General features: G+C 37.1%; 1 protein-coding gene and 1 non-coding gene across 2 annotated transcripts in view; both read right to left on the reverse strand.

The window, feature by feature from the left end:
* ZNF385D (zinc finger protein 385D) overlaps positions 1 to 9,677 on the reverse strand; it is an 867,637-nt gene that overhangs the window by 631,666 nt on the left and 226,294 nt on the right. The gene's annotated exons all lie outside the window — the stretch shown is intronic.
* Positions 1,436 to 1,546, reverse strand: LOC112834371 (U6 spliceosomal RNA). The gene has a single exon (XR_003210873.1). It is a non-coding gene; the product is annotated as a U6 spliceosomal RNA (small nuclear RNA).

Below are 9,677 nucleotides of genomic sequence, written 5' to 3' on the forward strand. Positions count from 1 at the left end.
TATCAATAGAGAGGAAAACTCACCCTGAGAAATGGAGACTGGTAAATGGACTCTTTATGGTGCTACTGCATGCTTTCTATCTTTCAGGTCTCATTCTAAGAACCTCATGCCCATTAATACAACACTCAAAACAAGATGACATTATTATATACATTACACAGCCAAGAAAATTGGAGTCAAAAGACCTTAAGTAAAGTGTGCAATATCATAGCTAGTAAATAGCAGAAAGAGGACATACTGACAACAGAGGCTGTGCCCTTAAGTACTGCTGTGCATAAAACCACACACACCCCATTCTTTCCACCTTCAACTTTTCATTAAATGAGTTAATATACTCCCCTTTTAAGTCAGTTTTTCTGACATTTGCAATTAAAAGTTCTGAATAATAACAGCATTGTAATTAATGAGAACAGTAACAAGTATGCTGAAATAACATAAAAGTCTACTATATAATTTGGCCCACCAAACAAAAAATTAACATAGAATAGACTATGTGTGTGTAGTATTAGCAAACTAATATTTATACTATAGCAAACAAACTAGTTAGTCAAGTACAATTTTTAAGATTTTATTTATTTATTTAGAGAGAGAGAGAGAGAATGAGCAAGGGGAGGGGCAGAGGGAGAGGGAGAGAGAGAATCTCAAGCAGACTCTGTGCCAAACATGGAGCCCGATGTGAGGCTCCATCTCACGACCCTGAAGTCATGACCAGAGCCAAAAGCAAGAGTCGGTTGCTTAAACTGACTGGGTCACCCAGGCACCCCTAATAGTCAAGTACTATTTTTTATTGTTATGTTAATCACCATATATTACATCATTAGTTTTTGATGTAGTGTTCCATGATTCATTGTTTGTGTATATCACCCAGTCAAGTACTATTAATAAGAGTCTTGGATGGAATTTTTGAAGAGGTCAGAATGTGATAGATCTTGATATTCATATTATTCCTTTTGGGGGAATAATGTGAAATTAAAACTAAGGCTACCTATTAGTAGGGTTCTCCTTTATGATAAAAAAAAAGTATTCTCCTAAATGCTAAATATTAAAATATACACTTATGAAAGGACAACAAGCAATATAATGTTTCCATGTTCAAAAAATTAATTTTCTGGGGCACCTGGGTGGATCAGTCAGTTAAGTGTCTGCCTTCAGCTCAGGTCATTATCCCAGGGTCCTGGAATCGAGCCCCACATCAGGCTCCCTGCTCAGCTGGGAGTCTGCTTCTCTTTCTCCCTCTGCCCCTGCTCCTTCTCATGCTTGCTCTCTGTGTCTCTCTGTCAAATAAATAAATAAAATCTTAAAAAAAATTTTTCTTAGCAAAAGTTCAAATTATTTTAAAATCCAAACAATCGGCCAAATCCTGCCTACAAGGTATATAAAACTGAGGCTACAACCCGATGGGTATTGTTTTGTTTGTTTTTGTTGTTGTTGTTTTTAAAATATGGAACACTTCATGAATTTGAGTGTCACCCTTGTGCAGGAGCCATGCTAATCTCTGTATGGTTCCAATTTTAGTATATGTGCTGCCTGCTGCTGAAGCAAGCACTATTATCTGATGTTTTAAGAGACACATTTAGAATCTATTACAGGCCAAGAATGAAATCTTGCCATTTGCAACAACATAGATAGAGCTAGAAGGTATAACGCTAAGTGAAGTAAGTCAGTCAGAGAAAGACAAATACCATATGATTTCACTCATACATGAGATGTAAGAAACAAAACAAACAAAGGAAAAACAGAGAAACAAATCAAAAAACAGACTCTTAGCTGCAGAGAACAAATTGATGATTACCAGAGGGGAATTGTGTGGGGGATGGGTGAGAGACGTGAAGGGGATTAAGAGTACATTTATTCGGAGGGGAAGAGGAACCATGAGAGACGATGGACTCTGAGAAACAAACTAAGGGTCTAGAGGGGAGGTGGATGGGAGGATGGGTTAGCCTGGTGATGGGTATTAAAGAGGGCACGTTCTGCGTGGAGCACTGGGTGTTATACGCAAACAGTGAATCATGGAACACTACCTCAAAAACAAATGATGTAATGTATGGTGATTAACATAACAATAAAAAATTTTAAAAAGCTAATGATGTAATGTATGGTGATTAATATAATAAAAAAGTAATGATGTAATGTAGAGTGATTAACATAACATAATTTTTTAAAAAAGTACATTTATCTTGATGAGCAGTGAGTAATGTATACAACCTGTGAATCACTATATAGTACACCTAAAACTAATATAACACTGTAGGTTAACTATATCGGAATTAAAATTTTTAAAAATTGTATTATAGGCCAAAGTACCCTTTTTGAGTTTGTAGAGATTATGTGATTTTTCCCACAAAAATTTTTGGAAAAGCAGATTTTATTCTTGGTCCATGCAAGAGCTTAGCTAGTGTTTATTATCCTTTAAATCTCTATAATTCCTCATAGGGCTTTAAAATTGCAATTTTTCAGTTACCTCCTTTCAGGAAATACTTCCTCCACAGTTAGTCAGGGTTGACTCTAGATCCTACTCACCAAATCCCTAGCCCTGCATCTGCCATAGAATTCACTGATAAATGAGGCTTTTTCCTGTAATAACTAGGAAAAAGGGACTATTTTTTCTGGGCTTGGAGTTGAGAAAATGGAAGCCTGGAGCTGCTGACAATCGGGGCTTCAACAAAGAAGTAGTTTGACCAGAGAGATGGGGATTGAAAACCAGTGTTTCTGAGGCTGACATTGAGTAAATGTTACATTTCTGTGGTAATTGTTTTACGACTGTTTAATAGAAAAATGTAGTTTGAATATAGCTTATTCTTATTATTCAATATCACTTTAGACTAAGAGTTTCATGAATAGAATTCCAATTGTATAAAATTTGTATAACAACCTTAATATAAAACCATAGAATTCAAGGAAACTCAACTGAGTTAGAATTTGTGCTTTATAAATTTGTCTTCAGTCATGCATGATGGAGCTATCAAATCCAATTAAATACAAATTTACTGGGCCTAAAACAGCAGAGTCCAGAAACACTGAAAACTCTTTCATTTAAATGGATTCTACATAAATAAGAGGTGTTATTTCTGGTCTGTCATACCACCCTTTTAAATAGTTAACTGTTGAGGTTCCTCAAAAAATTAAAAATAGAGCTATCCTGTGACCCAGCAATTGCACTCCTGGGTATTTACCCCAAAGACGCAGATGTAGTGAAAAGAAGGGCCGTGTGCACCCCAATGTTCATAGCAGCAATGTCCGCAATAGCCAAACTGTGGAAAGAGCCGAGATGCCCTTCAACAGATGAATGGATAAAGAAGATGTGGTCCATATATACAATGGAATATTACTCAGCCATCAGAAAGGATGAATACCCAACTTTTACATCAACGTGGATAGGACTGGAGGAGATGATGCTAAGTGAAATAAGTCAAGCAGAGAAAGTCAATTATCATATGGTTTCACTTATTTGTGGAACATAAGGAAGAGCATGGAGGACAGTAGGAGAAGGAAGGGAAAAATGAACGGGAGGGAATCGGAGGGAGAGATGAACCATGAGAGACTATGGACTCTGAGAAACAAACAGGGTTCTAGAGGGGAGGGGGGTGGGGGGATGTGTTAGCCCGGTGATGGGTATTAAGGAGGGCACGTACTGCATGGAGCACTGGGTGTTATATGAAAACAATGGATCGTGGAACACTACATCAAAAACTAATGATGTATTTGTATGGTGACTAACATAATAAAATTTTAAAAATTAAAAAAATAAATAAATAGTTAACTGTTTTGGTTAAAGAACAGAACCATTTACTCAATACCACCCAGCTTCCTCTATTAAAGTGTAGACCGTATCTTCCATTATTTCTTGGAAAACCCTCAAAACTGCAGAAGGGGCTGACCACAATTAAACAGGTTTTTTTTAAAGATTTTATTTATTTGTTTGTTTATCAGAGAGAGAGAGAGAGCACAAGCAGGGGGAGTGGCAGGCAGAGGGAGAAGCAGACTTCCCACTGAGCAAGGAGTCTGATGCAGAACTCGATCCCAGGACCCTGGGATCATGACCTGAGCTGAAGGTAGACACTTAACTGACTGAGCCACCCAGGCATCCCTAAACACAACTCTTAAAAAGAAATTCCCTTTTGTGTCAGCTATGTGGCTACAAACCAAGAATCTATGTATATGAGTCAACAATTAAAACTAAGTTTAGCTTCAGAAAACAAACTCCCCCCCAAAAAGGAGCTGCTTTTGAAAATTACATGTGTAAGGTTTACTAAGCTAAGCTGAAGCATGGACTGTTCCAGATGGTTTTGCAAAGTAAGATCTACATGGTGGTAGTTATACATGGCTTATCCAATGCATCTGTCTGACCTTTATTTAGTCCAGCAGTCTGGGATCCCTTTGAAATTATGAAATCAATGGGAAATGATCATAAAACTTGAGGAATTTATGGCAACTTTCCAAACTCTCTTTTCTAAGAACCATTAAATTGCTTCCAAAAGAAAAATAAACAAAAGCTACACTTCAAGAGAGTAGATCACATGAACTCCAGAGCATCCCATCTTGCTACTCACCTATTCTTTGGCTTTCCTATGAATACACAAACTTCTGCTTCATATTGCTTTGGGGGTTGCAAAGAATTGTGAAGTAGAAGTAAAAGGAGTTACACACCGGATCATTGCTACTCAAAGTGTGGTCCCAGGACTAGTAGCAATAGCATTACCTGGGAGCTGGTTAGAAATGTTGAATCTCAGACCCTGCCCCTGACCTGTCTGAATCAGAATCTGCATTTGCAATCCCCAGTTGACTTGTACGCAGGTCACAGTATGAGGGGGGTCTCTGAACTATTTTTATAAGAACACTCTAAGTCTTAAAACTCTTTGCCTATATACTTTTCCAATCTTTACTTTTCTGCCAGCTGATTATAGGTTTCACAAGGACTAACTATAATTATAGCTAACACTTATTTTATTGCATGCATGCACTAAATATGTAGGTTACTTTATTTTATCCTAAAATTATTGCTTCTAAGATGTATTTATGACAGAGGGCAGTGATTCTCATACTTGAGCCTGCATCCAGAAGCATGTGAAGGGCTCTTTAAGACACAGATTGCTCAGCCTACCACCAAGTTTCTGATTCAATAAATTTGGGGTAGGCCATCAAGAACTGGGTGTACCCAAGTACTCAGGTGAGGCTGATTGGGACCACTAATACAGAAGCCCCAAATATAAGTATCTGCCAATTCAACTACCTGGGTTCACATCTCAGATGCAGGCTAATTGTCAAAAAAAATTTGTCTAGTCCTAGGGGTTCTCTCTGGGCACCCTCCTTCTCACAGTTGCCATGGCTCATTTTGCCTCTTTTCTCAAGCTACCTGCAAAAGACAATGCACTTTCCCCATCTCTTCTCCTCCTGACTGTCCCTAAGTCTGAAATGTTTTGGCTTTGATGTTATCAGTGCTAATTACTACAGAGTGATGGGTAATTTTTGTAAGAAGTATTCCAGAGATTTCACAAACCCTCAGGGTTTATTCCCCTGACTTTTACTTCAGTTTTTAATGTGGAATTAAGTTCCTATTAAATTCTTGGAGACTTTATGTTCAAATAATTCAGAGATACTTCCAAGAAATAACTAATTAAAATTTATTTCTTTGTACGAAAAAGAGATTGTTGAAATACCTCCACCTACATTACTTCATTTGCTTCTGTCAAGAATCTCATTAAATAGGTAAGGTAAATAATGCCACAAAAAATTAGGAGGAACTGAAAACAAATTAGCAACTGAAAAATAAATCTTAGTTTAGGGAGATCCTCCTTTCATAATAACCATATTTCCATCTTTTTCTACATGTTCACACAGGGCCCTAGGTTCAAAACTATGCAGTAATTGTTATATGCGTGTATATTATATGCACATTAGTTTTATTGTTTTATTAAAATAAACATTTCTCAGTTGAAAAGTTGTGTTCGAATTAGATTTTACCTAAAGGAATCAAGTGTTAGATACTTGGAATAGCATCCCCAGAAACATAAAAGTAGGAAAAAAGGTTTTTTGGGGATTTTTAAAATCAACAGTTAGTAGTGAAGGGCGCCTGGGTGGCTCAGATGGTTAAGCATCTGCTTTCAGCTCAGGTCATGATCCCAGGGTCCTGGGATTGAGTCCCGCATCGGGCTCCCTGCTCCTTGGGAGCCTGCTTCTCCCTCTACCTCTCTTTCTCTCTTTCTGTCTCTCATGAATAAATAAAATCTTAAAAAAAAATAATTAGTGGTGAAAATTCATGCTTACTTTTCTTCTCCCCTAGGTTCTGAACAGGAATTTACATAGAAGGCATGCCCATTGCATTGAGTATTAAGTAGGAGATAAATATTTTTAATTTCTTCCTCCAGGCCACTAACCCAATTAGTCTGCTAACACATTAAACTACAGAAGAATAGAGACAGTGGTTAAAACATGACTTAAGCCTGCTGTGAACCTACATGTTAGTTTTTAAAATATATTAAACATTCAAAAGGAGAATCCAGAACAAAATTTAAGTAAATATAACTACTGGAGGTTTTAACTTAATCTGAGCTGTACTCCATGTAAAAATACAGACCTACCCAATCATGTATAAAGCGTGTGTGGGGTGGATCCCTCAGGAGATGATGTGACTGAACATTGAGACTCCTGGGAAGGCTTTTCTCACAGGGGACTAAAAATCCACCATTTGGGGAGCACTGAAGGGAAAGAGTGATTCCCAATTTATATCTATTTAGATATAATTCAGTTATAGTTATTTTTAGCACTTTTGTCTTTTAACTTTTATACTAAATTTAAAAATCATTACCCACTGCTGTTATTGTAAGTTATGAAGAGTTCTCTTTAACTTTTTTTGTAAGGCAGGTCTAGTGGTGATGAACTCCCTCAGCTTTTATTTGTCTTTATCTTTCCTTCACTTCTGAAGGACAAGTTTGCCACGTATAGCAGCTTGGTTGGCAGGTCTTTTTCTTCTCAGTACTTTGACTATACATACCACTCCCTTCAGTTCTTCAAGGATTCTGCTGAAATATCCACTAATGATCTTATGGGAGCTTCCTTGAATACAAGTGACTTTTCTCTTGCTTTCAAAATTCTCTCTTTAACTTTTGACAGTTTGATTATTAAGTGTCTCCATGTGGGTCTCTTTGGATCCATCCACCATACAATCCAGGAGTTCCACTTCTGAGTATATGACCAAAGGAAATGAAATCAGTACCTCAAAGAGATATGTATACTCCTATGTTCTTTGCAGCATTATTCACGATAGCCAAGATATAGAAAAACCTAAGTGTTGTAGACAGAAGAATGAATAAAGAAAATGTGTATGCATTTGGATTATATATACAATGGAATATTATATGTCTGGATATAAATATAGAATGAAATATGATTCAGCCTTAAAAAACAAGGAAGTCCTGCTATTTGAGACAACATGGATGAACCTAGAGGACACTATGTAAGTGAAATAAATCAGACACAGACAAATACAGTTGGCCCTTGAACAATATAAATTTTAGGGTCACAAACCCCCTGTGCAATCAAAAATCTATGTGTAACTTTTGACTTTCCCAAACCTAACGACTCATAGCCTTACTGATAACATAAACTGTTGGTTAACACATGTTTTATATGTTATATTTATTATATACAGTATTCTTGCAATAAAGTAAGCTAGAGAAAGGGAAATGTTATTAGGAAAGTTATAAGGAAGAGAAAATACACTTATAGTACTGTAGTGTAAAAAAATGCACATATAAGTAGACCTACACAGTTCAAAACCATGTTGTTCAAGGGTCAACTATACCACACATCTCTGGAGGCAGAGTTAAGATGGCAGAGGAGAAGGGGTACTCTAGGCTTGCCTCATCCCCCGAACACAGCTACATAAACATCAAATCATTTTGGACACCCAAGAAATCAATCTGAGAACTAAGAGAGCAAGACTGCACAACTAGAGGTAGAAAAAGTACCATATGGGAGTCGTAGCAGAGTTACAAATTAATATCTAAATGTGCTAATCATAGTAGCTCTCTCTGTGTATTGATTCAAATGTTCCTATTTGGGTAATTCAGTCACTTTCAGTTTTAATATTGTCTTTCAACTTAATCTGTTTCCTCTGTTCCTGTCCAAGAAGATTTTGGTATCGGAGCAAGTCCGAACAAATTTGGAGTAAGGGTGATCTCTGGCACCATGATGATGGTTTCTGAAAATCTGCTGGTTGATGTCGATTGGGGTGCAGTTGGTCGGGTACCCATCTTAAGGTATTCTACCATGCACACTGCTAAAGTTCTGTTATTATAACTGAAACTCATTTTATTTCTATCTAGAAGAGGAACAAGAATATCTGCCTGGCTAACCTGACCTTATATTGATTCATGTTAATGCTACACACCACTTTGAGTCTCTGCTACCTCATCAAACCAAAACCAAGTCTAGGATGTGCAAAACCAAGTCTAGCATGTGGGCATTCCCTGCCTCTTCCCATGCCAGACCCCAAAGCAATTCAGTTATGTATGACTTCACCATGTGGAGACACAGGGAAATATCTGAGTTTCTCCTTCCATCAGAAGAGAACTAAGCAAAGCTCTAGTGTGCAACCTAAGCCATCTTTTTCTTATCCCTTTACTTGTCACAAACTCACCAAAGTAGAACTATTCTGGAGTGAGTTCTAAATGAAGTATGAGCTAAGTTTCTTTAGACCTTGATGCTTCTATAAACATCTCTAATATATCTTACCTCCCTGGGACTTCTTGTCTCACTTCCAGTTTTCCCCTATACCTTCTTTAATTTTAAGACTTCCCTGAATTACAAATGATAAACAAATATGTGGTACTGTTCATAATAATAAATAACTCAGAAATACTTTAGATCACTTTATTCTGCTTTAATTTTAATTAAATTTTTAATTAAATTTTTAATTTAATTTTAAGACTTCCCTGAATTACATATGATAAACAAATATGTGGTACTGTTCATAATAATAAATAACTCAGAAATACTTTAGATCACTTTATTCTGCTTTAAATTTTCAAAATCCTTCAACTGTTGGATTACTAAGGCCATATCTCCAAAGGAAACAAAGAGCACCCCTCTTCCAATGATGTTAAAAGAAATATGTTATTTGGATTTCTTGATACCACCTCACACCAGTCAGAATAGCTAAAATTAACAAGTCAGGAAATGACAGATGTTGGCAGGGATGTGGAGAAAGGGGAACCCTCCTACACTGTTGGTGGGAATGCAAACTGGTGCAACCACTCTGGAAAACAGTATGGAGGTTCCTCAAAAAGTTGAAAATGGAGCTACCATACGATCCAGCAATTGCTCTACTGGGTATTTACCACGAAGATACAAATGTAGTGATCCGAAGGGGTACATGCACCCCAATGTTTATAGCAGCAATGTCCACAATAACCAAACTGTGGAAAGAGCCAAGATGTCCATCAACAGATGAATGGATAAAGAAGAAGTGGTATATATACACAATGGAATATTATGCAGCCATCAAAAGGAATGAGATCTTGCCATTTGCAACGACGTGGATGGAACTGGAGGGTGTTATGCTGAGTGAAATAAGTCAATCAGAGAAAGACATGTATCATACGACCTCACTGATATGAGGAATTCTTAATCTCAGGAAACAAACTGAGGGTTGCTGGAGGGCGGGGTGGGAGGGATGG

The sequence above is a fragment of the Callorhinus ursinus genome, unplaced genomic scaffold (assembly GCF_003265705.2).
Source record: "Callorhinus ursinus isolate GAN/ISIS: 27379988/994484 unplaced genomic scaffold, GSC_fseal_2.0 scaffold1, whole genome shotgun sequence".
Classification (NCBI taxonomy): domain Eukaryota; kingdom Metazoa; phylum Chordata; class Mammalia; order Carnivora; family Otariidae; genus Callorhinus; species Callorhinus ursinus.